This window comes from Leptonychotes weddellii, chromosome 13, assembly GCF_054177405.1.
Source record: "Leptonychotes weddellii isolate Sample4059 chromosome 13, ASM5417740v2, whole genome shotgun sequence".
Classification (NCBI taxonomy): Eukaryota; Metazoa; Chordata; class Mammalia; order Carnivora; family Phocidae; genus Leptonychotes; species Leptonychotes weddellii.
This window is the reverse complement of record NC_138381.1, coordinates 13,233,198-13,261,089: the sequence shown is the minus strand read 5'-3', so window position 1 is coordinate 13,261,089 and position 27,892 is coordinate 13,233,198. Positions and strand designations below refer to the sequence as shown.

General features: G+C 47.5%; 1 protein-coding gene across 1 annotated transcript in view; it reads right to left on the bottom strand.

The window, feature by feature from the left end:
• The window catches only part of RNF152 (ring finger protein 152), a 73,791-nt gene extending 48,398 nt beyond the window's left edge, over positions 1 to 25,393 (bottom strand). The window contains exon 1 of the mRNA XM_031026312.2: positions 25,139 to 25,393. The gene's annotated coding sequence lies outside the window, so the exon portion shown is untranslated. The remainder of the gene's footprint in view (positions 1 to 25,138) is intronic.
• Positions 25,394 to 27,892: the final 2,499 nt, after the last annotated feature.

The window sequence follows — 27,892 nt, the reverse complement described above, 5'->3', positions numbered from 1 at the left end:
CTGAGCCTCTTGGTGCCTCTCTGCCTCACAGACTTATAAAAGGTACTAGGTAGGTGTTGTCATACCCCTGATCGCCTTTCATCATCATGACCACCTGGGTGACAGAGGAAGGGGGCAGGTGTTATCATCCCCATTTTACACACAAGGAAACTGAGGCTCAGACGAGGTCACGGGCTGCCCACAGACGAGACGACCATTCCAAGAAGACCTCGAGCTGACAAAGCAAAAGGTTTTCAAAAGAGGTGAGATGGGGAAACAAAACAAAACAAGCTAAACAAAAGTTCTAGACACCTTGCACGTCCAAACCAAATCAAATCTGCTGGCCTTGACACATAGCCCCTTTCCCTTTTTCTGAAGGTAGCAACAGTCCCAGAACGTGGCTGTCGACACAATCTGCCGATTCTCTGGCCGGCTTTTTACATTCAGGTGGCTCTGAGGGAAATAAAAAAAAAAAACTGCACATGTTTTCCAGGCGTGAAATACAAGCTGTCTGCATGCCGGCTCACCGTGTGCTCTAAAATCTTCAAGCACTGCTCTGTCCTTGCCCAGCGGTCACCTGCGCCGGGGCGTGCTCTCCTGAAGCTGGCCTTGAGTGTTCCAGAGGCGGGAGCTCCCACATACTGCATCCAGCAACCTCTATCACTGAGTGAACCCTCTCCCAAAGCAGCCCTTGAGAAGGCAGGGACCCAGTGGGATGGCCTGGGTCCCAGGAAAGGACAGGATCGAAAGGGTTAAGCTGGAAGGCCCTGGATATAAGGCCCTTGGGTGGAGAGCTTGGACTCTGTAATCAGCTGCCTTTTCCAAATATTTAAATCTTTCCCCTCTGGAAAACACCCAGTCGCTGGCCACTGGGAAAACTTGGATTTCTTCTTTCCTGCCCATTAAAGCCTGCAGCCAAGATGCCAGGCAGACACACATTCCCGGGACCAGCCACTAACCATTCTGGGAACGCACGGCCACGAAATGCCATTCCACGTTTTGTCAGCTTGAAAATATTAAACACCACTGAACAAAATTTAAGGTTTCTTTTTTAGACGTAAATGTCTACTCATTTCAAAATGAATTAGTAGTTCGCTGGGTTTCATAATGTTTAATTCATTAATGATAACTACAGCTCGAGAATTTGAAAGGAAATTGCTTTCAGGATAAAATTAAATGCGAAACTCGAAGCAGTGATTCATGGCTGTTCCTATCTAAATTACTAATCCGTGTGACAAACCTGGTTGGCAGCGCACAGAAAAAGCAATACGACTTCCCCCGCTGCCTTTATATACTTTGCTGAATTGTTTTGCAAACTGCCTAAACCCAAGTCCTAGATAATCCCCTGCTGGAGGCCTCCATCCCGTAGTGGGATTCAGTACTGAGAGTCCCTATTGCCTCGGAGAGGCTCATAATGGACCAATACTTTTGAGCCTCGGAAAAGAGTTTTCTCGACATTAAGAGTTTAGACATATAATCCAATGGATTTCCAAGGAAACTCATTTTAAATTAAAGACAAATAGCCCATGATATCTGTCTGCATCTCCCCAAAGAAACCTGCACAGAACTGTAAAAATGGCAATTTTCCTTTCGTTTGCAAGGAAGCCTAGCCAGCTGAGATCTACGAGACCAGTGCTCTAACCCCTGAGCTACGGAGCCGCAGCTGAGATCGAATTACCTATCTCCCCGTTAGAACAACTGGGCACTAGAGTAACCATGCTATCCAAAAGACGAGACGATACAATGCTTCTGAAGTTTCATCAAGGCTTCTGCTTCCGGAAATTTCTCTCAGGTCGGTTCCAGCAACCACTGCCTGGGTTCACAGCCGAGGCTAGAGAGGAGAAGCAGGCAAGGACATTCCTGACCACACACAACACACCCCACCTCCAAAGGCACTCAGAGGACCAGGGTCCCCCAGGGCACCTCTCTGGAAACTGCTACGAGACTGCCACAAACCAGGTACCCGGTCTCCAGGCTGTGTCTCACTCCAACCAGCCTGGGTGCTGCTCCTAAATGGCAGGTCAGATCCCCACCAGCCCTCAGGGGTGCCACTCCATGCCAGGGATTTACATACAGTGACTCCTTTATCCTTGGGACAACTTGGGGAAGGTGTCCTCCTCGTCCCCACAGTGCAGAGCAAGAGATGGTGGCAAAGAGGTTCAAAAAAGCCCCAGTTACAGAGCAAGTACAGGCTGAGCCAGGGTTCACACCCACACTTTCTGCCCAACTGCCCATGTGTCGAACCAGCTGATCATGCCCCACCACCACTCCGAATATTCCACTCACTCCTTACTACCAAGGGAGCAGCGCCCATGCAGCCACCAGGCTCTATGGGTCCTTTGGTGATTCGGTTACATTTGCAGCCTCATCTGACAAACACGCTCTTCTCCACCTGCCTCCCGTTCTGCCTTTTCTAATCTATGTGCACCTGCTCTTTTCTCCACCTCTCCCCTGGGACAGCCTCCAAGTCCCCCTTTGGGGTCTCTTCCCCCCACCTTTATGCTCCTGGAATGCCAAGTTCATTCCTTCAGCTGACCATCCACCACTGCCTACCGACAGTGGGGGTGCACCTTTGTCTCCCTGAGTGTGTGGCCTTCTCCCAGCCAGCTCGCTGGCTTCTCTACGACCTGCCCCTGGTTCCCACGGCATAGCAGGGCCATGGTGACATGCTCTGTAACCTCTGGAACTAAGGAATGTGCTACAGCAAATCATCAGTGACACTTAAGCAAAACCAAACCAAACCAGAGACTCAGGGGCTTGTCCCCAAATGACCCAGTTCGGTCCCTAAAGAGTGAAGACGAGGAGATGGCGGGATTTATGTGAACTTTGTAAAAGCTCTATCAGGGAGTATTTTTTCCATCAAGCACGCAAACATTGCAACCATGAAAGGAAGAACACCTAGCTATCTGCTCGCTAGCGAGTGGCCTTATGAAACAAGCCTGTTTGGGATTTAAAATCAGCAAGAGATCATCTTCAGAATGGGAACTCAAGAGTTAACCCATGCATCACAAAAATGGGACGGCAAACTGAATCCACAACTCAAGACTGGTTTTTATTGTTGTTTCCGAGAGCAGCAGGAGGGGGAGCAGCAGGAGGGGGAGCGAAGAGAGGCGTGAAGGAAGTTCTTTTTTGATTTTAAGGAGGGAGTGTACCCACTCCCTGCAGCTCTTCTGTCGCCCCCACATGGGGTGAAGGGATGGAAAGCAGGCTGGCCCGCCCCTAGTACCAGTCTTACCAGGCGGGCATCCATTCTTGAGCATGAACTCAGCATCAAATAAACCCCAATACCATCAGCAATGCAGCATGAAAAGCAAAGATCACAACGGTAACTCATGGTCATAATTTAAAATATGATAATGCTCCTAAATCCCATGAAATGGTTTATAAATGTCCAATGAACGCAAATTTTCTGAAGAACCCCGCAGCATTGTGGAAATACACAAAACGCACATAAAAATACAACCCTACCGTTCTGTAAAATTAACCTAAAACTAATATGCTAGCTACAACCAACTACATATTAAATCCGTTTGGCTCACCTTCTTCGAACTTAATGAGCCCCCCAGGGGGCGGGTGGAGGGGTTGCGATTTGGATGCCAGAGCCTCTTTCACAAAACCTTCCAAGGAGAGTCACGGTAATGGGTGGAGCTGGGTTTTTCCCATCTCTCCCCATTTTCCTTGTAGGCAGAACAGGCATTCAGAACAAGCTGCTGACTACAGAGGTCAGCTCCAGGTGTCGCCGTAGGCTTACAACACTGTGTTCGGGGGTGTTTCTCCCAGGGAAAAGCATTTTAAAAATATTTTCTTTTCCTCCCAGCTTATTCAAGGTCTCAAGAGCAGCCACACCCGCCCAGTGTCAGCTCAGAGAGCACGGGATGGGGGGAGTGCATCTCCCATCACTGTTCACTGAGCCTGCAGGGTGCTCCAGAAAAGCCATTTCGGGTCGCAAGGCTAGGCACAGGCTTTACAAGTTAACTTCAAGGTTGTCCACTAAACGAATGAAAGGCATAAATCAGTATCGTGCACTGTAGTGACATGGAGGAAAGAGGCAGAGCAGGAAAGTGTGTAGGGAAGTCAGGAGTAGGCCTTACAAAAGCAGTTTGCAGGAAAAGGTCAATGATGTACAGGAGGCTTCCCACATGACGTAAAGCGGGTTCATAAACGGACTGCCTAGCCTTGAGGTTCTCAGGGTTCCCACTTTAGTGATTAAATAGAAGAACTAAAAGTATTCACTGTCTATTAAAATATAGGTCTTTCACAAGCATTTGAAATTCTCAGAAAAGTTTTTTTTAGAACATTCTAACACCTTGCAGGTGATCTTGTTTGTTCCACGAATAACTTAAGTTCTCCCATTTCCTTGTAAGTAGAACTAGCTAAATAAAGGAAGCCCCGGTCTCCACCATTTCAATTACCACAAAATTCTAATTAGAGCAATCCACAGAAATGGGAAATCTCAATCTTTAGGTTTTAACTGCTAACGACACAACAATGATATAAAGAAGAAATGAGAAAGTTTGTAAGCATCTGTGCTTTGAACAGGAAACCACGACAGTTGACAGTGTCATCAGGATTCACTATAAGCATTTGTATTTTCTGGTGGAGACTTCTGCGTGGATCCTGTTCACTCTGAATTTAATCCATGAAAGAAGAAAAAAAGATGGGCAAGTCTTATCAACCCAAAGTAGACCTCACCATATACCTTGTCATATCATTTCTTCCCACTGCTCCTAAACCTTGCCCTGTCTGGGAAAGAAATCATTTGGAAATGCGGAAATATTGTTTTACTGGACCCATGTCTGACTCTAATCCCCTGCTTTTAGGATTATAAAGAGGCTGGAGTGGAGGTGGGGCTCAGAGCTCAGCGAGAAGCCTTCGGTAGCCAAATGTCACTGCAGCCAGGACATGGTCTATGCACTCCAAAGAGAAACAGGCTTTACGGATCAGTGTCTGAGGATGGGGTTTATTATTACAAATATGCTCATGGGTGGCATTTTTAAAGATCTTCATGTCATACATTTCCTCTGCTTGTCTCCCACACCGCTTTTTTCCTACTAAGTGACCTCATCTGCTCGGGCTTTCTTCTACCCAAGGAGAAAAGTGTGCAGCGCTCCCTTTCGTGTTCCCAGGGTCAGTCCCCTCACCCCTTGGCTCTTCACAGCCGGCCTGCTTCCCCTCCAGGAAAGACTCCCCAGCCCGCCATCTGCACCGCTCCAGAGTCCAGCCAGGGTCTGTGTCTCGGCCAACAATGACCCCAACCCCACTCCCTTTAGGTTTTGCTTCAGGATGTCACTGTTCTTTCTCTCCCTTTTTTTCTTTTTTAAGGATGTGGAAAGAAGAGTTCCTTTAAGGTTAACCAAGAAGGAAAAAAGGACCAGAGTCCTATTTTCCTGACAGCATGTTTGTAGACCTCACTTCTTCAGATCCAAGAAAAAGAAAAGTGAAGCCAAAGGGGCCCAGCTCCATCCAAGGCAAAACGATCCAGTTTAAATTGAGTGCTTCCGGTCTGCCTGCATTCACGCCTCCAGCCCTGGTTTTGGTGCTCAAGTCAGTCCTCCCACCACCCCATCCCCAAGTCTTAGTGGGGCCAATCTGTCTGGATAATGTTACAACCTGTGGTCTTCTGCACATTCCCTCCATCAGACCCGCCCACACCCCATCTGCACCTGCTTCCCAGCAGGGCTGGCAGATACTTGATCCAAGCGATTAGCTACAACACCCTTATGGAGGTGATCGTGTTTCCCTTCACAAGGGCGCTCACATTTTAGCAAAGGATTCAGGGACATAAAACCCAAAGGAAAAGGAACTAATTTATAATGAATTGTCTACGTACCAGCTTCAGACCCCAGACACATCATTTAATTTCTCTGGGCCTGCCTCTGGTTCCCACCTCAGACGGCTGTTCCGATAATTAAGTAAGCTAACATATACATAATACTTAAAACAGCACCTGACACCTTGCAAGGGCTCCACCACGCATCAGTTTTATTAACCTTCACCATGACCTTCTGAAATAAGTACTACTGGTCTCATCTTAAATGAAGACACAGAAGGACTTGCTCAGGATCATAAGGCTGATGAATTAGCAGAGTAGGGATATAGCCCTCAGTCTACCAAGTGACCACAATCCCTGCTGTTTTCAACACAACACAAGGAATGACTGGTAAGACCACGGACACTCTGCAGACCTGTGGGGCGAGATCCCATGGAAGGGGTCCTACGGTATGCTGATGGTGGACTATCAGAAGGAAGGCAGCTGGGGTGAGCGTGGAATGATTCCTGGAGCGTGACCAGAGTTGAACAGCATGGTGTATGTATCCTGTCGGGGCTAACTCAAGGTCCACCTCTGAACCACAGACCTTGGTCTACCCATTCGCCTCCTTTAGGCTCTGCTTTTCCTGACGATAAAATGGGACATAAAATTTACTTGGGACACTGCAAGCTCCTGACCCCGGAGTTGTTCATGGCAGAAGAGAAAACCTCTTGTGGGGAAACTCCAGAAAGGGAGTAAGCCCTACAGTCAGGAGGACAGCAAACCTGGGAATGTAAGTAACTTCCAATGTGAGAAATCGAGGTTTCACTAACAGGCTAGAGATGAATAATGCTTACTTAGGGAAAACAAAACAAAACAAAACTGCCAGAGCAAAAATATTACTAATGACCTTGATAGTATCTGGTTAAAAATTCTGAATTAAGTCTGCATGGTGTAATTTTTAATCTCCAAAATATTCCTGAAAATTCACCTATTTCCATTATAGGTTACAAATCCATAATTAGGCCTCTTTCCTTTCTGGCTTGTTCTACATTTGAAAAGCATTCACTGTTCCACTGAAGTGGACATCCTTCAAAATAACCTCATTATTCTAGACTTGCACAATTATGTCACAGATATAATTACTACCATCATGATTCCAGTGGCTATTTGTTGCACCATAATTTCCAGATGAATTTCTGGTGTAGAAATAAAATAGCCACAATAAGATAATTAATTACAACTCTATTATCACTACAGCACAGAGTGACCGAAATTAAAACTCTGAAAGCTTCGGTATTTCATTTTTAACATCATGTTCATCTTTGTGGCCAGCAAATAATTACTATAAAGATGCTTATTGTTAGTATATTTTGTTTCTAATACCATTGCTTTCTTGGTATTGGTACTTTTCCATAACTTCTACTGCAAAGTTTTGAAAGACCACTATATCATGATGGTCTGAGTAGCAGTGCTACTACTAATCAGATTCAGGGTTTTCTTGTTTGTTTGTTTGGTTTGGGGTTTTTTTTTTAAAGATTTTATTTATTTATTTGAGAGAGACAGCACGCCGAGCGAGAGTGAGAGAGCACAAGCAGAGGGAGAAGCAGACTCGCCACTGAGCAGGGAGCCCGACTCGGGGTTTGGTCCCAGGACCCTGGGATCATGACCTGGGCCTAAGGCAGATGCTTAACTGACTGAGCCACCCAGATGCCCCCAGATTCAGGGTTTGTATGCTCCTTTTGCCCCTTGGGAGCATAATCTTAACCTTAACCAAGCTACGGAATTTCTTTGGGTCTCAGTTTGCTCATCCAAAAAAAAAATGGGGCTTAAAACAGAACCTACTCCTAAATCATTGTGATAATTAGGTGGGGTAACTTATATAGAGCTTCACAAAATGCTTTGGATTTAGTTACTGCCAAGTAAAATTAGCAATTACTTCTTTAACTTGTAAATTCAATTCAAAGGTATTCAATATTTAAAATTTTACTCAAGGGGCGCCTGGTTGGCCCAGTAGGTGGAGCATGCGACTCTTGATCTCAGGGTCATGAGTTTGAGCCTCACACTGGGCGTAGAGCCTACTTCAAAAAAATAATAAAATAAAATTTTACTTAAAATGTTGTCACCTCCATTTGCTTCTTTTTCTGCTAATGTACTAAACTTACTATCCAACAGTCAGTTACGAACATCAGTCCACCCGACACATTCTCTGAAGGAACAGAATAAGGTTCCTTTCCAGAACCCAAAGAAAGCAGACTCGTTTTCTGAGACAATGGAACCAGCTAGAACAAAGCCCGGGGCAGCTGATTCAAACTAATCGGCGCTGATTATACTAGAGTTTTTGAGGCTGAGGGGGGGCAGAGAGTGCATTGGTAAACAACCTCACAAAAGGAAAATGAAAGCCTCTCCCATCTTCAAAGTATTTCCTAATCTATCTAAACGAGTAGTTTATTCTGTGTATTTGTGACCATTCCTCACACCATACTAAGTGAATTTGTCTGATTAATTTAATTTCAGACATATAAAAACTAATTTCAGGCCTCTACTACTGTTTTACCTGTTTGGGGCTCCAAGTATATTTTGGTTCCTGAAAACCTACCCCCAACTTCTTACGTGAAACGCAAAGGCCGAACTACAGGGCAATTTGCCCCAATACTATCCCCTTGCTGCTAGTTTCATAGCACGTTAACTGACCAGAGAGAAGAATCAATCAAGATACTCAATATGTCTTTGGAATAGCGAACCAACATACTTCCCATTGCCAATACGAGACTCGGCTACCAAGATGCTATGCCCCCCAAAAGAAAACTTCCTGATGATATAGCCCTTAACCAATGAGTAGCATGAAGATACCACATCCAAGATAATGTGGGGGATATACAAGTGTTAGATCACTACAGTCTTTGAGGAGATTAAGAGCCAGTTAGAGATAGAAGATAACCAGTTCCAACAACATTTACTGGTGAAAAGAAAAAAAAAAAAATAAGCCAGGTCCCTAGATGCAAAGATGCATAAGGTAGGCACAGCCCTCAACCAAGCCACATCCATCATCACTCAGCAGCCGGCCACCCCGGGGCCCCATGCTAGGTCTGCAAGATGGAGGAGGCAGCGAAGATCCCTTTCCCCTGCAATCATCAGTGATTCAGAGATGGGCCTTGGGCACGGTACCAGAGAAAGAGTTAGGATTTGAACTGAGGGGTGGAGGAAGAAAAAAAAAGGCAGGCATCCTCAAGGAGGCCATAGGAAGAAGGCAGACCAGCCTGAGCATGCCCAGGGGCTTAGTGAGGTAGAAACACCATGGCCAGTTCGGGTGAGCAGAGCATCGTCCCACCAGATTCCCAATATTCCAGGCAGGGCCCCCTAGGGAACCCTCTTCATGCACGGTCTGCAAAATATCTCAAATGTCTTAAATCTAGGAGAAATCATAATCAATCTGGGGAGAATAAATATAAATTTAGCTCCACTATACCATGAAGTCACACATTACCTTTTAGTTTTCAGTACATGCAAGTGTCCTATGCTCCAGGAAACAAATGTGTTTTCCTCATTCCTGCCTCCCTTTCGATCTATGTCCTTTCGCAGAAAGCTCTCAGAGGCTCTCTCTCCCCTCCTTGGCAACATGGTTCAACCTCAGACTCACAATGGCTGTCTGGATGTGGATACAGCTCTGCCCTCTCTTCCGAATGCCATTTCCAAAGAGAACTCTTGATTTCTTCCAAATCTGGCCTTTTCCATGTCATTTTATATTTGTTACTGTTATTCACCCCGTAACCCAGACATGAAAACCCGTTTATCTCCCACCTCTCATTCCACTGGTCTCCAAAATTCCACTAATTTTGTCTCTGAAATGTCTCTTGCATTCATGCATCCTTTCTATACCTGTGGCCTGCCTCCTGGGGTGCAGGTCTTCACTACATCTTCTCTGGACCCCAACTGGTCTCCCCACCTTTGTCCTTTCCCATCCATATTGACTGCTGCCAGATTAAGCTCCCAAAAGCACAGCTTCCTACCCACATGCTCCCAATCCCCAAACCATCAACGACTTCCTACCAAATAAATCCCCAAGGCCCCCTTCCCACCAGCTATTCTAATCCTTTTCCTCCCAGTCCGGCTTGCCGACTCGCATTGTAGTCGTAAAGCATTGTTTGCTGTCCGGCAGACAAGATCCACCCTTCCCTAGCACCTTGCTGCTGCTGGAATGCCACTCCCCTGCCCACGTGGCCAGATTACTCCCTCCACTCCAAGAGCATGGCCAAATGCTACTTCTTGCATGAAGCCATCTTAAATCCTTTAGCAGGAAGTAATCTCTCCCCTCCGAATTCTAGTACCACTTCATCCACTACCAGCTGGCATGTGAGTTCCTTGTGTGCATGTGTTCTTACTCCTACCGACGTGACCTCCTAAAGGAGCAGCTCTGTAGGAAAAAAATCAAACCACCGTGCTAAGTTAGTACTTCCTTAGGAGGAAGCATTGTGCCAAGAGTTATGGAAGATCTAAGAGCATCAGCTGACAACTAAATTGGAAAATTATGCTCAAACAATGCAAAAATAAAGCAATAATATCAGTAACTCTTTTTAACCATCATATACAGATGTTCACTGAATTCATGAAAATATAGAACATCTCAGAGAAAAGGAGTCTCCTGAACAGAATGAAGAATCTGAGGCAGCATACTGATAGATCATAGCCTCAACTCTGGAGCCATTTGGGGCTGAGTTCTAATCCAAGCTCTGGCATTTACTCACTTTGTGACCTTGAGCAAGTCATTTGGCCTCAAGTTCTTATAGAGACAAATTAAAATGGAGATATTAAAAGTACCTTGCCCTTCAGACTGTAGTGAGAATTATGCACGCACTATGCAAAAACACTTAGAGCCTCGCATATAACTAGTCCTATCCATGTTCGCTAGTCTTATTATGGTGCAAATGTTCTATATGGGGGGAAAAAACCACAAGAATCACCTATTTGGTAGTTAAGATGCCTAGCAGGATTTTTACTAGAAAGGAAGACTTTACCATCTTAAAATCGTCAATCCACATTGGCTCGACATCCTGACTGGTAGGGTCTCTGGCTGACTGACAGGTAGGGTGAAATTCACCAGGGGTGGATCTTGTACCACGGACGGAATGCTGTGTAAACAGAGCGGGCACCACGGCCACTGAATCAGACACAAAGCCTTCAGCCGTCGAAGGGCTCACCCGCAAACAGCCACTGTCTCCCGCAAACAACCCCGCTGTTGTCGTCCAGGTGGGGGCCAAATGAAACCGTGTGACTTATGCATTTTGGTCCGTGGCTCTGTGTAGAGACAACGACAGATACAATTAATTGCTGCACAAGAAATCCAGAACTAGGCACTGAATTTGGTCTGATAAGCAAGGTTTCGGGGTCAGATTTTTAAAGGACACTAATCCACAGCATCCAGCAGGACTATGCAAACAGGAGTCTGTTTCAAGGCCCATCACATCATACGGTGACTTATTAATTACTGGTGTGGGGAACAGTTGTGACTGTAGGGTATCAACATCTGTCATTTCCCCCCCCCAAAATGTTAAAACACATTATACATAAATTGCCACAAAGAAACAACCTGAGCCTGGACCACGGGCACATACTCCCACACAGTGAAGTGAAACCTGCCAGGACATTTGATGTTTTATTACTTTCTACTAAAATTATTTATAGCTCAAAAGTGCTTGTTAGTCACATGTCAGAATTACCAGAGTGGTGGAATCACAAATTCACATTTCTCCTCATCTTAGTTTCTGACAAAAACTAGAAATTAACAGAATTATAGCACTAAGGCTGATGCCTTACGAGAACAAACAAAAATATCTATCCCTTTCTCCATGGTTGGAAGATCTGTTTTTACTTATGACCTGGAATCCTGCTACGGCTGCTTCAACGAGATCTCTTTATCCAAATGTCAGGGAAGGGAGGCAGGGGAGACTGACGGCCAGAAAAAATACCCCCAAATCTCACGGGCCTAAAGTCACACATGGTTTAACCTCTTCTTCACGCTGCATTCCAGTTCTGCTTGGTGAGGGAGGTTCTGCTCTACACAGTCATTCAGGCTTCTCCCATCCTGTGGCTTCTCCCGTCCTGTGGCTTCTCCCGTCCTGTGGCTCCATCATAGCCCAGGGCTTCACAGTTCGCCCCCCCCACCCCCCTGCAACTGGTCAGCAGACCAGAAAGAGAGCAAATGTGGAAAAGGCACTCCCACTCTTAGCTGCCTCTCATTCCCACACACATCCCACTGGTGAAAATTGGTCACATGCCCCACCCACCCCCACACATGGAAAGTAGTCTAGTACAGTGGTTGTCAGCGGGAGGCAACTGTGACTCCCAGGAGACACTGGCAATGTCGGGGGACATCTTCACTTGTCACAACGAGGCAACCGGCATCTAGTGGGTAGGGTCCAGGCATACTACCAAATACCCCACAGCGCACAGGTCAGTCTCCCCACAACAAAGAATCATCCAGTCTCAAATGTCACCAATGCTGAGATTCTGGTAAGCATCTAGCCACTCACCACCATCATATGACCTGTCAATGCTCAGGTGTACCGCCATTTGTCACAAAGATACACTCTAATCAATCCCAAGGAATCCATATTTGAGGTTTGTTCATTCATTCCCTCGTTCGTTCCTCCATCCACTCGTCCAAACTCCTGAACAAGACAAGATCCCTGCACTCAGAGAATTCTCAAGTGGAGCAGGGCGGCAACCACATACAGAACCATCACACACAGAGGGAAGTGGGATCAAAAAAGAACAACTGGAAGGAACACTAATTCTTCCGGAGAGAGTTGGAGGAGGATCCATACGCAGATGGACTGGGAAGGAAGTCTTGAAGCACAGACATACAGCTTTCCAACAGAACAAGGTGTTTTTGTGGGAAGGGGGACAAGGAAGACAGGAAGAAATGGCATCCCAGGAAGAGGGAACTACATGAACAAAGGAATGGCCATATGAAAGGACAGGACTTCTTCCCCTTTTGGAATGGGGCAAAACAGTAACTAGGGGAGGAGGGTCCACCCACAAACAGCCATTGTAAGAGGTACTTTTTTGTTCAAACAATATTTTTTAGTAGTGTATTCATGATAGCCATAAGCGCCCAATTACACACACTGGCTTTCAGTCAAGTGGCCCTTCAAGAAACAATTTCCATCACCCAACTACATAGAAATGTGTTAGCACATGGCAAAGCTCAGATAATAGTCGGACATCTCACTGCAAATTTCCCAGCAGAACTCATCACTGGCGCTTTCAAACCATACGGCCTCAAAGTCAGCATCAAACTGATTCAGGGAGATGCGGACCAAAATCATCCATCTTTGTTCCCAGAGACAGAAGAGTGCAGGAGTCAGATCACTTCCTGAGTTATATGACACCGAACCCGTTTTTTTAAAAAGGGGTTACTGCTTTTTTCAATCCCGAATCCCAGCCTTGGATGTGGCTCCCAGGCTGGGGTTAAGAGCACAGACCGCACAGGCTCATATCCCGGGGCTCTGGCATAAACTCGCCGTGTGACCTTGGGCAAGTCCCCTAACTTTTCAGGATCCACTGCCTCTCAGATAACATGCTTAAAGCAGTTAGCCCTGAGCCTGAAGCATATAATACACATTATCTGTTATCTCTGTACTAGAGTTATCTCCCCCATTCCCCCCAGAAATACACTGTGGAATCCAACACAGTTTGGGAAGGAAAACATCTGATAAGCTTCCATGTCATTTTGTAAAACATGCATTATTAATAACAACGTCAATTTTGCTTCGGGCAAGATGCTTTTAATTAGGAAGTCAATACCACCGTGTAAACAACAGTTTTTCTTAATGTTGAAGCTAAAATTGAGTCTAAAAAATACCACCCTCCTACACCATTATTTACCCCATTATTCGCTTAACTCACTTTTCCTCCCTCAAACTGTTGCCCCTCACTCTCTTTTTCTCATTTTCGCTGTGATCTGCTCTGGGGAAACAAAGCGTATTTAGCTGTTAAGTACTATAGATTATATCGAACGACACCAGTCACCTAGCACTAAAAAGCCTCATAAAAGGAAGAAATTTGTTTCTTCACAAGTCGGAGTCTCAAAGGAGAAGTTAAACCCAGGGAAGTGGACTCCAGAACCCAGAGGAGCGTCAGCCCGTGCCGAGCGGCCTCCTCCGCCGCCCCACTTCTGGGGTGTCCTAGGTGATCACACGGGAAGCCCCAGTCACCTTTACTTACAGTGGCCACAGAGTCTAATGGAGCTGCCCTTTGCAGTAAGCCAAGGACAAGGAACAAAATGAACACCAAGGCGACCAGACGACCGAGGCTGACTCCCATTTACACTTCCAAATTGATTATCACTGCCCTCCTAATTTACAAGGAATTCTAAATGGTCTGGACAGCATCTTTTTTTCAATTTCCATTCCAGACTGGCCTTGATTCCAGAGAATGTTATTTTAAGGAGCTCATTAAAGACAGGGTTTGGAACCTCCACGGACAGGTTCCACAAATAAGATGTAGTAAATCTGGGGTAAAACCTCACATATTCTTTTTAACTTCTTGGTGAAGACATTTTTTCTTGCAAATCAAAGAACTTCTTGTTGGGAAGAATGACTGCCCTAAGATCCAATTCTCAAACACCTCGTTTATTATTTTAACATAAACTCAAGGTGTGTGAACGACTCATTTTGGATAGCTCTGATTCTGCTGTTGGGGAAAAAATAAAATAAACGTGTGATTCTGTAAAAAAACACAAAAAACAAAAACCAAAAAAACCCCACTAACTCTTTCAACTAATATTTAGTATTTGTGTGTAGAAATAAGGGCAATTTATAAAGTGAATTCTGCTTGTTCCCCCTTCCCTAGACAAACCATTTACCTTTTCCTCAGGTGAAGCAACAGGCCCTGAAGAAATCTGGCTTATCAGGAACCGAAATGAGTATTTCTCAGTGTGCATGGTGATTACCCAGGAATCTGAGTTGAAAGAGTGACGTAAATGTCTAGCAATTGCCCCCAAGTGCTATGTGCATGGGGTTTGCAGAACTAGCAAACTAATTACTGTTTCTGGCAATTTGCTGCAGGTCCTAACATCCCCAGATAAATAGTTACACTTCCCAAAAAGAACGAGAACACAAAGGGTTATCGTTGGAGGCATCAGCTAAAGACCAGAAAAATCTGTGGCTTATCCCAGGGCCTTATCAGTTGCCATCAACCCCATGTGTTACTAATGGAGATTCAGAAAGAGGGAATGCAGGCCAGTTGGAGCCCGGCGCCAGGTATCTCCACTCAGTAGTATGGAGCTAGGCCTGCTTCCCTTCCCAACCCCCACTCGGAATGAACAGACTCATCAGGAAATCGCGCCCTTAACTTGAGGAAGAAAGCACTGGGCAGTGTGTACACAAGCACTTGATCACGCAACCGTTATGTTCACAACATGTGCACGTTCCAGAAGCATCCTAGCTGCAAACAAAAGACAAGGCAACGCATCAGCCGGTGTCACGTGGTTCCACCAAGAAAGACAACAACAACAAAACGGTCAAGAAAAGCCTAAGCTGATACATAAATACACTCCAGATAGCAGCAAAACAAGGAACCCAGAACAGATAGAGGGCCATGCATTTCCAAGGTAGCCACCCAAGGGCCCAGCCTGAAATCCTGCAACGATCAGCAACCCAGCCCTGAACTGGAACCCAGCTCTCAAAGTTATTCCTCAAGATTAAATTCCACCATTCCTTCAACAAGTATCTATTGAATGTCTACTGTGTACCAAACCCCGTACAAAATCCCTTCCAGGCACAGCAAATACTATGGCTTAAGGAGAATTTTTAAAAGATCCCGCCAATTTTACAGTCCTATTGTATAGTCTAGTGGCCTTTCTTGCCTGTGCTCAAGAGACCTCTTCTTTAATAAAAAGAACAACAATAATAAAGATCCTATTCCAAAAAGCATACTCATAAAGAAAAGGATTGACAAAGCCAGGCTTATCCAGCCCTGTTCTCTCCTGCCTCTTTTCTGAGGACGGCTGCCTATCCAACCATGTGAAATGTCCACAAAGGCTGCTTCAGGGGGCCAAAAAAACAATCCCAGAACAAGGACAGGACCCCTGAGTAGGGTAACCAACTGATGCTAGGTTTCCTGGGACCGTTCTGGTTTTAAGACAGAAAGTCCCTCCACCCAGGTATCCTCTAGGTCCTCCTGGACATGCTGAGTCAGTGGGTCATCCTACCCCCCAAGAAACCAGACCCTGGAAACCAGATGCTTGCCTAGCCTGGGAGGAGGGAGGCCACAGGAAAAAGGAGACTGGTGCTCTTGAAGGAAGGCCTGATTGCTTGCAGGCTGTCCCAGAGCCTCTCAGCTTCCTCCAGCTTCCTCCTGAGAAGGCCTATCATCTTAAACTCCACACCATTCAAGCAAAGCTTTACAAAGACTCTCCAGTGACAAGGCTCCGATGACATGACATACAAAGGAAATCCTCATAAAAACGCCAAAGGCCGTAGTTCTTTGGATGTGGTTATCTTCCTGGCTAGTTAAAGAGCTTCTTCAGAGCAGAGCACAACTATTCATCCCGAGATTTCCAGATTTCAACACCACAACTGGTGGATGGCAGATGCTGAATAAAAGGGACATTAATAATAGCCACCACAATGCAGCATTTACAATGCACAGGGCAACACGTTAAGCACCTTATGTAAAGATCTGACTTACTCTCAAATAACTCAGTGAGGCTGTCCTCCATTTTCCAGGTGAAGAAACCAAAGCTCAGTCAGACCTTATTTACTCAAGGTCATTACGGCAGAGCCAACACTTGAACCCAAACCCATCTTGCTTCAAAAATTCCAGGTTTTTAATCACTCAACTGAATTAGGATCAAGTAAGACGGGTATGTATGGTAACAGATCAAGAATTGACAGAGAAGAGTATCAGATACATTTCTTTTATTCTGTCCCCTTTCAGCTTTGCCACCACAAAAAAAAAAAAAAAAAGGCAGAAAACCAAATTAATTACAAGTTAAGTTTGTACATTAAGCTAAGGCAAGGCAAGGGTTTTACTTAGAATTGTGCAGAATTGTGCCTAGTAAACAGCAGGCACAATTTAGTATATACAATTTAATATATACAATATACAATTTTATACCTAATACAGGGTTTGAGCCATTGGTTCTCAGTATTTCAAATGCTATTTTACCCATCACCAGAGGTGAATAGATGGATTCCTACCTTAGGTTTCTCAAGTGTTAAGATGATGGAGTAGGACCAGATGGACAAGTACTTACCCTGGATAAAGATGGCTCTCTACCTGGATGGTTGAATTAGCTATCACTCCCTTACAATGACCATGATCCTTATGTCGCATGCAACAAAGGGGCAAATTCTCCAGACGAGGTACAGAGATCTACCCACATTCTCTCCAACCACTTTTAACCTCATATTAACCTACAAGGAAGCAATTTACAAACCCACCCCAGAGCCATACAACTGGAAAAGAATATCACACCAAATACTTTGTTTTTGAGACATTGAGCTCAGCTCCATTCATTAGCCCTCAAACTGAGAACATTATTTTGATGTTAACATATCCGTGGCCATTTTCTCCAAGCAGCTAAACGCATTTCCTCTTTCCTAATAACGCTATCCGTAATGATCAAGCATTCCAAGGGTTAGGGTTTCTATCCTGGGAACGAGTATTCCAAAATCAAAAGAGGTAGAGCAAACCAGATGTCTGTTGTTGTTTTGGAAGAAGCAGACAAACAGAAGATGAAAAACAGACTACCAATAACAATTCATCTTGTTAGAATGTTCACTTCCCAACTACTGAAATGCGCACTGATGCCTGGCAACTCTAATTTGATTCAATACTTAATCATTATTAATGCAAGTAGGGGAAGCTCTTAAAAATAAGTTTCCCTCGGGGTGCCTGGGTGGTTCCATCAGTTGGGCATCCAGTTCTTGGTTTCAGCTCAGGTCATGGTCTTGGGGTCCTGGGATCGAGCCCTGTGTTGGGCTCTGCGCTCAGCAGGAAGTGTCCTTCTCCCTCTCCCTCTGCTCCTCCCCCACCCCACTCACGCTCGTGCTCTCTCTCTCAAATAAATAAATAAATAAAATCAGGGGGAAAAAAAGTTTCCTTCTTCTTAACTTCCTTTAAGTCTAAGGCCAAAAGCATCTATAATTCCTTTATCAGTAGGTCAAAATCATTTCTGTGCTGTCAGAGATTCATCAATGATTGAGTATTTATTGAGCCCTTATGTTGTACAAACACAGTGGGAAATACAAAATAGGTTCAAACCTCATCCAGTATTCATCTCTAAGGAGCCTACAAGAGATATGAGATCTTGCTGGTTTCAGTCCCTACATCCACCAGCTCCAAGGCCCCCTTGGAGGAAATTGGATCCCTCACCCTCTCCCCCAGCTGAGCAGTGACTGGAAAAGTCCCATTCACATCCTGGGACATCTTTTCAGTATATCATCCTTTATCTGAACTAGCTTGAGTGGGTTTCTGTTCTTTGCAATTAAAAAGAAAGAAAAAGACGGGCGCCTGGGTGGCTCAGTCGATTAAGCATCTGCCCTCCGCTCAGGTCATGATCCCAGGGTCCTGGGATCGAGCCCCGAGTCCCATCGTGGCATGGGGCTCCCTGCTTAGTGGGGAGTCTGCTTCTCCTGCCCCTCCCCCCTGCTCGTGCTCTCTCTCTCTGGATCTCTCTCACTTTCTTTCAAAGAAAGAAAGAAAGAAAGAAAGAAAGAAAGAAAGAAAGAAAGAAAAAGAAAGAAAGAGAGACCACTCAATCTTGGGTGATAATACAAGACCATCTATGATAAGTGCCCTTTGTAGAATGAATGAATGTTGAACAAAATGAGAGATGAAGGTAATTTTACCAGAGAACTCTGGAGGAGTGAAGGATTGCTATGGGCTAAAGTGGCAAAGTTAAATTTTTTAGAAGAGTTATAAGAGCCAAGTCACACCTTGACTGACAGAATATAGGGAGAGGACATCGTAGGCCACAGAATATTCCAGAATTTTAAACAGGCTATGCAAAGCATTTCTGGGGACTTTTGGGTTCACCATCCAGTGTTTTAAAGTCAGGCAGAGCAAAAGTCAGGGATAGAATGAAGTCTGGGTCTAGGTGGGAAAAACCTTAAAGGGAAGACTAAAAAATATGAACTTCATCCCCAAAAGACAGAAGCCACTGAGAAGTATTAAGCAAGGGAATGAACACTTACAATGGCCTACTGTCCCAAGGGTATCAGCATTTTGTCATATAGATTGGGGTGGGAAAGCCAGGAGGTAAGGGTACCCACTCTCACAGTCCAGAGAGAAATAAAGTCCTCAGGTGGGAGACGGCGGTGAGGAGAGACACTAAGGGAGATGGGAACTGTCACTAAGGAGGGACAGTTCATCTGTTAATCAGCAGAATCCCAATATTCATAAGAATGTTTCCTATTTCCACGGTATCTGTCAGAGCTTTTGCCAAAATCTCATCAATGACTGTAGAACCTCAGTGAGGAGTGTACTAAATGTGCTCTTCTGGATTTATAAACGGAAAGTGAGGCAGGAAAGCCACATTTCCTTGGGAGGTAGGTCGGAGGGACTAGAGAGAAAGCACGGGCACAGAACATGGCGCCCCAAGACCCCACTTCATCACGTCTTTGCCCCTCCCAGCTGCATTCGATCAATACCTTCCCTGCATGAAGTCTGGTAGCCCAGGAAGCCTGCGTGATGTCAGAATAAGTTTTAGCAGGCAGGATGTCTGCAGCGAGCTTTACGTATGCGAGGATGAACAAATCCAGTGGCAAATAAGACATCCTGCCCTACTCACGCCCTCCGCTCCCAGTAGATCACGAGGAGCCCCCACAATTCTACAAAAAATGTACTCCAGGCCTCAGCAGCCATAAAGGGCCTAGGCTGGAAAACCAAAGGCTTCAAGGGCCACCCAAAGGAGAAACAAGTCACACACGCAGCTGCTGGCCTCAGGTCTTCATGACAGCAAGCCAACCAGGAATACAAAATCCTTAAACATAAAACGAGTACTTAATCCAAATGGTGATCTCAATCACTTAGGCGGACTCCTGGAACACCGGGCAGCTCACAAAGTCAGGAGGGAAGGAGCAGGAAAACCCACACCTTCCTCCCCTCCGGCTTTCTGGACATTTCGACGGCGCCTGGGGCCAGGCACCGCATTCACTCCACAAGTATCCTCTACCTGGTCAGCCGACTAATTATGAAATTAATTAAGTGGTGGGCCCTCAGAGGCCAAACAAAACACAGAAATGTCTTTTGGAGCTTCCCAAATATATTTCGAGACTAGTCCCTCAGGGCATCATTTTCCCTCCTGCCCCGTCTGCGCCTCGCCCTCAGCCCAACCGCACGCACCCCGATTCTTTCCTGGAGGTCGTGGACGGGCTATATTTGGCTCTCCCTGCCGGCTTCTCAGCCACTTATTTCCCACTTTCCCTCCCTTTGGGTGCAGTATTTTGTCACTCAGAGGAAGCAGAGGGCAGCCTCTGCATTCTTCGGCTAACACTGATGTCCCCTAGTCACTGTGACTCAGGGACCAGCTGTCATTTCACCGTATCACCTGTCTAGGGAGAGCTCTTTTTATAAAAATGACTTCAGCGAGCGAGGTGATTACTGAGCCAGAAGCAACACTATTTTGTTAAATTCCACACTTATGCCGAAGGTACTTCTCAGATCCTAAAAATTCTAATCCATGCACGCGTTTACCACAACATGAACAAAGATATTTGAGGAACCAGCACTTCCGACAGCAAAATCTCTCTACAGGCCACCAACTACTTAATCCGCTGCCCCTTGCAATGCCTATTCCTCAGCACCCAACTATTTTTAGGGACAATGCAACAAGGCAGGCTTTAAAACTTAACCACTCTCCTTGTCAACATGGTTGCTGATGGGGGCATGAATGTCCCAGAACTCTCTGGGTGTTCTGCTGGTCCCATGACCAGAAAACGTCACTCATCCAAAGTGCTTTTTCTAAACATCGGAGTAACGAGGGGGTGGCCCAAGGCCACCCTACACACATTCGGGCCCCCTCGATGTCTTCTCTGGGGCCCTGCAATCTTTGCTGTGGGAGGCCACCCCCTTTGCCACTCCTTTCTTACCCTAGGCTGTTCAAACAAACTCAGGAAGTCTTAGATAAGAGGCAGATGGTGAGGGAGAGAAAGTCTGTAAGTAACAGCTCTGTTACATAATGCTAAGCACAGAACCTCCTAGAACTAGCCCTAGAACCATCTCCCGGCCTATCACATCAGAATAAACAACTACACAAAACAGGCAACAAGAGAGAACATTATAATTTTTTTTATTTGATGGTCAGTGTACCATCGTATTAGCAAATATAATACCAACACATCAGTAAATACCATGTGCGGGTAGGACTGGATTCTTCAAGATAGTTATCATTCATTCTTTCAAGTGATACTTGTGTAACACCCAGTGTCTACAAAGCATGAGCCAGCCTCACAGGAAGACACTTTGTAACCTCATCTGGGCCACATTACCTGTGGAAGTCATTAGTGATCACTCACCTCTATCCATTTCCCCCTTTTTCAGGACAAGAAATACTGAATTGTGGTTTCAATGGGGTCCTAGCACTTTCTGGCCAAAGCAATGTAAGTCACTTCTGGGCCCAATCATGTCATTAATACAGCAAGATCCTCTAGTTCCCATTCCAATGCTGCACACTCAAGATCACACCTCCATCAGTTTGGGTCTTCGGGTGACTGCGACAAGCAGGGCCTACCTGCTGACCACGCCGGGCACACAGCACGGGAAAGAAACTGTGTTTAGCCACTGAGATTTGGAGGTGATTTCTTACTGCAGCATAACCTAACCTAAATTGCCAATAACATCGCTGCTTTAAAAAAGAGAGAAACCTGCAAAAGTTCCTGTCCCCCATCTGTTTTCTAAATCAGATAATACCCAAAAAGCAGAGTTTGTTTCAAAATTCAAGTAATTCTTTCCAATGTAGATGGTGCAGACAGGATAGACAGGTTCAAGCAACTCTGAGGGGGATAAGGAATGAAACAGAATGACCTTTCAACAACAGTGAAATCTAAACATTCGTGTGGAATTCAGCTGCAGAGTTTAAAGCCTATGAAGAAAAGGTCACCTTCTGACAACAGGTCCAGTTACTTAGGAAGTAGTGATCTCCCCACTGAAAGAGGCATTCAATGACCATATGCTCCTCCCTCAGAAGTCCAGTACCACCCTTTGTTCCTCTCTCTCTGGCTTCCATTGAACTTAATTAGAATCAGGTCTTCCATAAGCTCCCCGAAGGTGGTTCATCTTTATGTCTCCAGACAGCCCCCCCCCCCACCCCTTGGCATTTTTCACAGAACCTATTATTTATCAGGTGCTTGATAAACATCTGCTGAATGACTTAAAGGAACATTGTAGAAAGGACTTGGGCACTGGAGGCAAAGGTTGGTCTAATAACCCTTCTAGGGCCCCCCCGACCCACAGCTAAACACACTACTGCAGACCTCTGGGGGTGGGGAGCCTCCACCTAAAAAAAAACAAAATAAGCATCACTACAACACTTTATTATGATTTATTCCTGCACACCGTTTAAAACCACAGTGAAACCGAACACTGCACTGTGGCTATCTTTGTTCTTGAACGTGCATTTACATGTGCAGGCAGCCGTTTTCCCATGTGGAATTTTGTGTGTGAGGTATTTATTTTTTCTATTAAAAAAAAAAAAACCACACCCTTTGTTTCTATTGCATTATTACACTCCTTATTATCCCATCACGTGGCTTTTCCTCTTGCAGGAACACAGCACACACCCTGCGTTATTGCTGACATAAAAATTACTTGTCAGAATCCCTCTGTCCTAGCACCATCACAAATCTGATCTTCCCGAAGTGGTGGCCTTTGTTCGAGCAGGGACCCGATACCTCCTTTACTTCTCCTGGTGATTCCTGGATGCTCCAAGGAGAAGGATACATGCCAGTGTCACTTAGGTTTTCTTAAAGTCACCTTTCAGAACTACCCTAGAGGTGAATGACAAATCCTTCAAGTTCTTAAATTTTAATTTTTCAAGGGATGGCGGGGGGTGGGGGGGGCGGGGGTGTGGGAGAATCTGCCACAGACCCCGCGCAGCTGTTGCTGCAGGAGCACCAGGAGCCTCGGGCCCTCAGCAATGCCTTCTTCCTACAAGATGAACCTTGAGTCCACCTCCATAACCATTGTTATTTTCTGCTCCTCGTGCAGGATGCCAGGACTCTGCCCTCTAGGAGACAATGCCAATGCCAATGCCAAGGTGATCTGACACGTCTGAAGGTGACATTTTCATTGAGCCCCGTCCAGAGAACCCCAGATTTCGTTAGGTTGACATCAAAACAGAACTATCCTTGGAAAGAAAGGAACAGGCCAGAGTTTTTGGAAAAGAACCAACAACCTAAAGATAAAATGCAGCCTGAGAGCCTAATAGTTCATAGCTATATAAATGGAAACTTAACCAAAGCACCGTTTCTCTGTTCTCTTTCTGCTCCCCCAACTGCCCTCTGTTCCACCTCCCAGGAACTTACTGCTGGCATGTCCCTCCTGATATTGCAAACACTATTACAATGAAGGCTTGCAGGAGAGACATTATTTCGTAAGGTTACTACATTTGACCAATGCCCTAATTGAGCACTGGTCAAATTTACAATCGGCCTTACAATGATACCTTTTCAACAAGCGATATCCATGAACAGACTGAAGCCAAAATATATTACTACAGATAAGAAAGCAGGCATCTATCCAAACCCCACGTTCAGATACAATTGCCTGTGTACAGAATACATCAAAATTCCCATCAATGGAAACCCGGTGGAATTGATTCAACCCCAAAGGCGCCCTGCCCTCAACGACTTCTTCAAAGGAAGGTTTCAAGTCATTTGCAATTTCTTTCTCAGAACCAGGAGTTATCAGCAGCCCCCCGCGGCTCTTCCACACAGACAGGAAAGGAATGGTGTGATGCAGAAACCACCCAAACAGCCCCGTGCAAACACTGTTGGCCCAAATGACCCAGGCGGCTACCCAGACTGCTGGGGGTTACCTGAATCTGTCACCGAGTCCCTTTCACCCCCTTCTGTGTGATGACATCAAGTGGAAATGGTACGCGTTTGGGAGGCAAGAGGCTGACAAGCAGGAAGCACAACTGAGCCTGAGCTTTGTTCACCCTGCAGTGAAATACACGCGGGAAGGGTTAGACTCGCGTAGCAGAGAAAGAAATCCAAGCACCCTCCCCGGCCGGCGGCGGTGAAGTGGGTGCGCGGGGAGGTGGAGGGAGGCGGCGGAGGTGTGGAGAGCCGGCCGGCCGGCCGCGGAGGGGGCGTAACGCTGCTTAATTGTCTCTATAGGATAAATAACCCCCTCCCCCCACTCCGCTGCAGTCTCCCCCGCCCCCAAGTTCTCCTCGGGTGGTAGAGCTTCCACCAGCAACTCTACGTAACCCCTTAGAAAGAAAGAAACACCAGAAGGCGTAGAATAATATTTCGGGGCAAAGACACACTAGCAAAATATACTAGTAAACCGGGTTATCAGGGAATGCGGGGCGCCGGGTCACCCGCCCAGACAGACACACCAGCGCTGCATTCGCGAGCATCCTCTCCCTCGCCCCTGTCCGCCACCTCATCAAGTCCATGTCACTGTTTTGCCGATTTCTCTACTCTTTCCAAAACCGTGCAGCGCTCCCCCCGCCCCACCCCCACCCTAGGCGGGATCGGGGACCGCCGCCTCGCGTGCAGCGTCCCACGCGTCCAGCCGGCTTTGTCCTGCCGCTGCCCTTCCAGAAGCAAGCGCCCCAGACACGTGGGTCCGCACAAAAGACCCCTAACATCTGGCCCGCCGCGGCTCCCTCTCCTCCCGAGAGGGGTCCCGGGGCCGCGGAGTGGCGCGCGAGGGCAACTTCTGGGGGTGGGGACCTTGCCCGACAAGGGGCTTGCTAGGGGACCGTCCCGGGTGCGTGCGGGGTTGGGGCGCAGCTGGGGCGCGCGCGCACGTGCACCCTCCGGGGTGCGCGCGGCGCGGGCGCGGGCGCGAGACGCGCTCCCTCGGACTGGAGCTCCAGGGGGCATCCGAGGACTCCGCGGAGCCGCCGACAGCGCCGCTCCCCCGCCCCAGCCGCCAGCCCAACTCCGCCGGCGCTCCGGAGAAACGCAACTCCAGGGAGCCCCCTTCCCCAGCGCCCCGGGACCGCCCCGCTGTGCCCCGCACTCCCCTCCCCGGGACCCCTGCGGCCCGCCACCCCCATCCGCTGCCCAAAAGGAGCCCCCCAACACACCAGGCGGCGGCTCCCTTTCGCTGCTTCCCTGGCTCCAGGCTCGGCCGCCGTGGGGGCGAAGGGATCCCACCCTTCGCGCCCCTCTCGCCGCCCCCGACCCGGGAGGAGCAGAGCAGAGAAACAAACCGAAAGTCACCGACCTCTTATTGCAACGGGCTCGGGCGCTCCCTACAGAGGCGGCGGCGGCGGCAGCAGCATCGCGGGGTGGTCCCGGCGCGCCCGCCACCCGCTCGGCCAGACGCGCGCGGCGGGCTGCGGGGCGGGCGCGGGGAGCGCGGCGTCGGCGCCTGCAGCCCCGGCTCCCGGCTCGGTCCTTCGGGAGGCGCCCCACCTGCCCGCCGCCCTCGGCGCTCCCGGTCGGACACCGCCGCTAGGCGCTCGGCTCCAAGCGGGAGCTTTTTGTGTCACCGCCCAGACTAAGGCACCGAAGCGGGGTGGGGGCGGGAGGCCGGGCTCCGCTCCCCGCGGCACCGCCCCTCCCCGGCGGCTCCACCTCCTCCAACCCCCCCGCCCCCCCAACGGCGGCTCGTCCTGGACGTCCGTCTGTTGGTCCGGAATCGCACACCCAGCCCCCGAGTGAGGAGCTGCCCACCCTGGCCCGCGCGCTCCCTAGGCCGTGCCCCAAGTGTCCAACCTGGGCCGGGACCTCGATACTGTCTCTGCACCGCGCGCTGCTCGGGGCGGGAGTGGGGACCTGAGCGGCGATCAGGTGTGAGACCGGGCCGCATTCAGCCGGCAGGAGGGCAGGGCTGGGGTGGGGGCCGAGGCTGGTGGGGACCAGCGTGCGGCTCGCGACCGGGGGACCGAGCCAGGGAGTTGATGTCGCGTTTCCAGAAACTGCCCTGGCATCCGCGTCGCCGCAGATACTTTTTGGCTGCCCCTGAAAGTTCACGTAATCCAAGCAGGGAGCGGTCCTGCTTTTGTGAAGGGGAGGACGCTTCCAAAGAAGCCCGAATGGATACCCCCCACCTGGCTCCATGGGAGGGGGTGCGGGGGGGGGAGGGTAGAGAAGAGGGAGATGCAAATCCTGAGGATTCTGTGGCAGGTGCGCACCACCGCAGCCCACCTTATTCTCCACCTTGAAACCTAACTTCTACCTTAGGGAACATGCTTAGAATGACTAGTTACTCCAAGAAAATGTAAAGACATGGTCTCTTGCCTCTTGTGTTGACTGCAAAACTGGGGAATGGAGGAGAGGAGGTGGCTGGTAGAGGATGGTATCCATGCTCCTTGGTGCCTTTTTAAAGGATTTCTATGCAGAATGAAGATCCAAAACTCTATATTCTATGACTCTGGTAAGGATAAGCCTACCCACTTGCCCGGAACTCCAGTCAAACAACAGAGAGCATGCAGCCTCCTGGCTGCTGGAGTGAAACTGTTTTATGTTCTGCTGTCTTGTCCACAAAGAAAGAACTCCCATTCTAACCTCTCCCAATAGCTCATTGAAGTGCTTCTGCCAAGAAAATGAAAAGGAAACCCTGCAAACCATCGAGGGGGCTCTGAATGACCTACTAAAATTCAAAACGTACTCAAGCAAAACCTGTTCATAGTGTTTCCAAATGTGTTGTCACTAAGCACATACAGAAATCGGTCACCAAGAGACAGCTTTATAGCTTTATAGCTTGATGGCTGTCGGTCCTCTCTTAGGCTCCTAATTAAAGCGTTCACTTGGCTAACCCGTGTCCTTTTGTTCCCCGAAGTTATAGCCTCACTGTACACCTGTGCAGCAGTGAAAGCTAGATGTATGTTTCAAAAGACTCAGGTATACTTGAAGTAGAAGACTTCAGGAGTCTTTATTTTGGGCCTCAAATTTAGGGCAGAAAAAAAAAATTTTTTTTTTCAATGAGAAGCTAATGAGAGTATCGAAAACTTCTGATGTTGACCAGGAGCTTGGAATAGGATGGTGAGTTATCACATCCCAAAATTTTACTAGGAACGTTTAGCCTATAAATATTATGATTATTCAAGAAGTGACTTTAAAGACTACTTTTAAGAAGCTAATTTCAGGGACCGGTAATTATTCCAAAATATTGAAACTCTTTTGTCAGCTGCTTTCAAAACAATTCTTTGGGAGGATTCAAGCATTCAGCATGGTGTGGGGTGACTTCCATCCTTACTCATTCATTCCCGCTGGCTGGTATTTTAATTCACACCACATCATGGGTGTTCTGCCTTCTGTCCAGTCTTGTAAAGCTGTCATGTAGAGAAGGTTAATTAACTGGGGCAGACTGGGATAGACCAGTTCTAAGACTAGTCGGGGGCCGCGCCGGGGCGGCAGCAGCCGTTCGAGTCAGGGGAGGAATAGGCAATGACACGTCTGAACAGATCCTTCAGTGAGGCAGCCCCGGGAGCAAGGCAGCTGCGACCAGGCCGTGGCCCGAGCTGCAAGCTGGTGGGCAGCGTGGCCAAAGCTTCTGGCCTCACCGTCCAGACTGAGAACGCTGCCCGTGGTGGGAATGAGACAAGGGGCCAGGCAGCGTCCGGGGTCTTGAAGAAAGAGGCTTATCAGGATGGGCTCTGGCACTGGGGAACAAGATAAAGATCAGATATTCATGAATTCATCCGACAAGTATTCCTTGAGTGTGGACTGTGTACCGGGAACTTGGCCCTCGGATCAGAGCAGAGAAGAAAACAGACCCAAACTCCTGCCCTCACAGAACACACATTCTAATAGAGAAAGCAGAGAATATACAACCTAATAGGTAAAATGAATTGTGTGTTGGGGGGTGAAAAGGGAAACGGGAGCAAAGCAAGCAGGAAAGAGGGTGATGAAGTCTGTGTGAGAAGAGGGCTAAAATTTCAGTTCGGTGGCCCCCACTGAGAAGGTGCCCTCTGAGGAGCACGCTGCAGGAAGTGAGGGGGCAAGGCAGGCAGTAAACAGGGAGAGTCGCCCT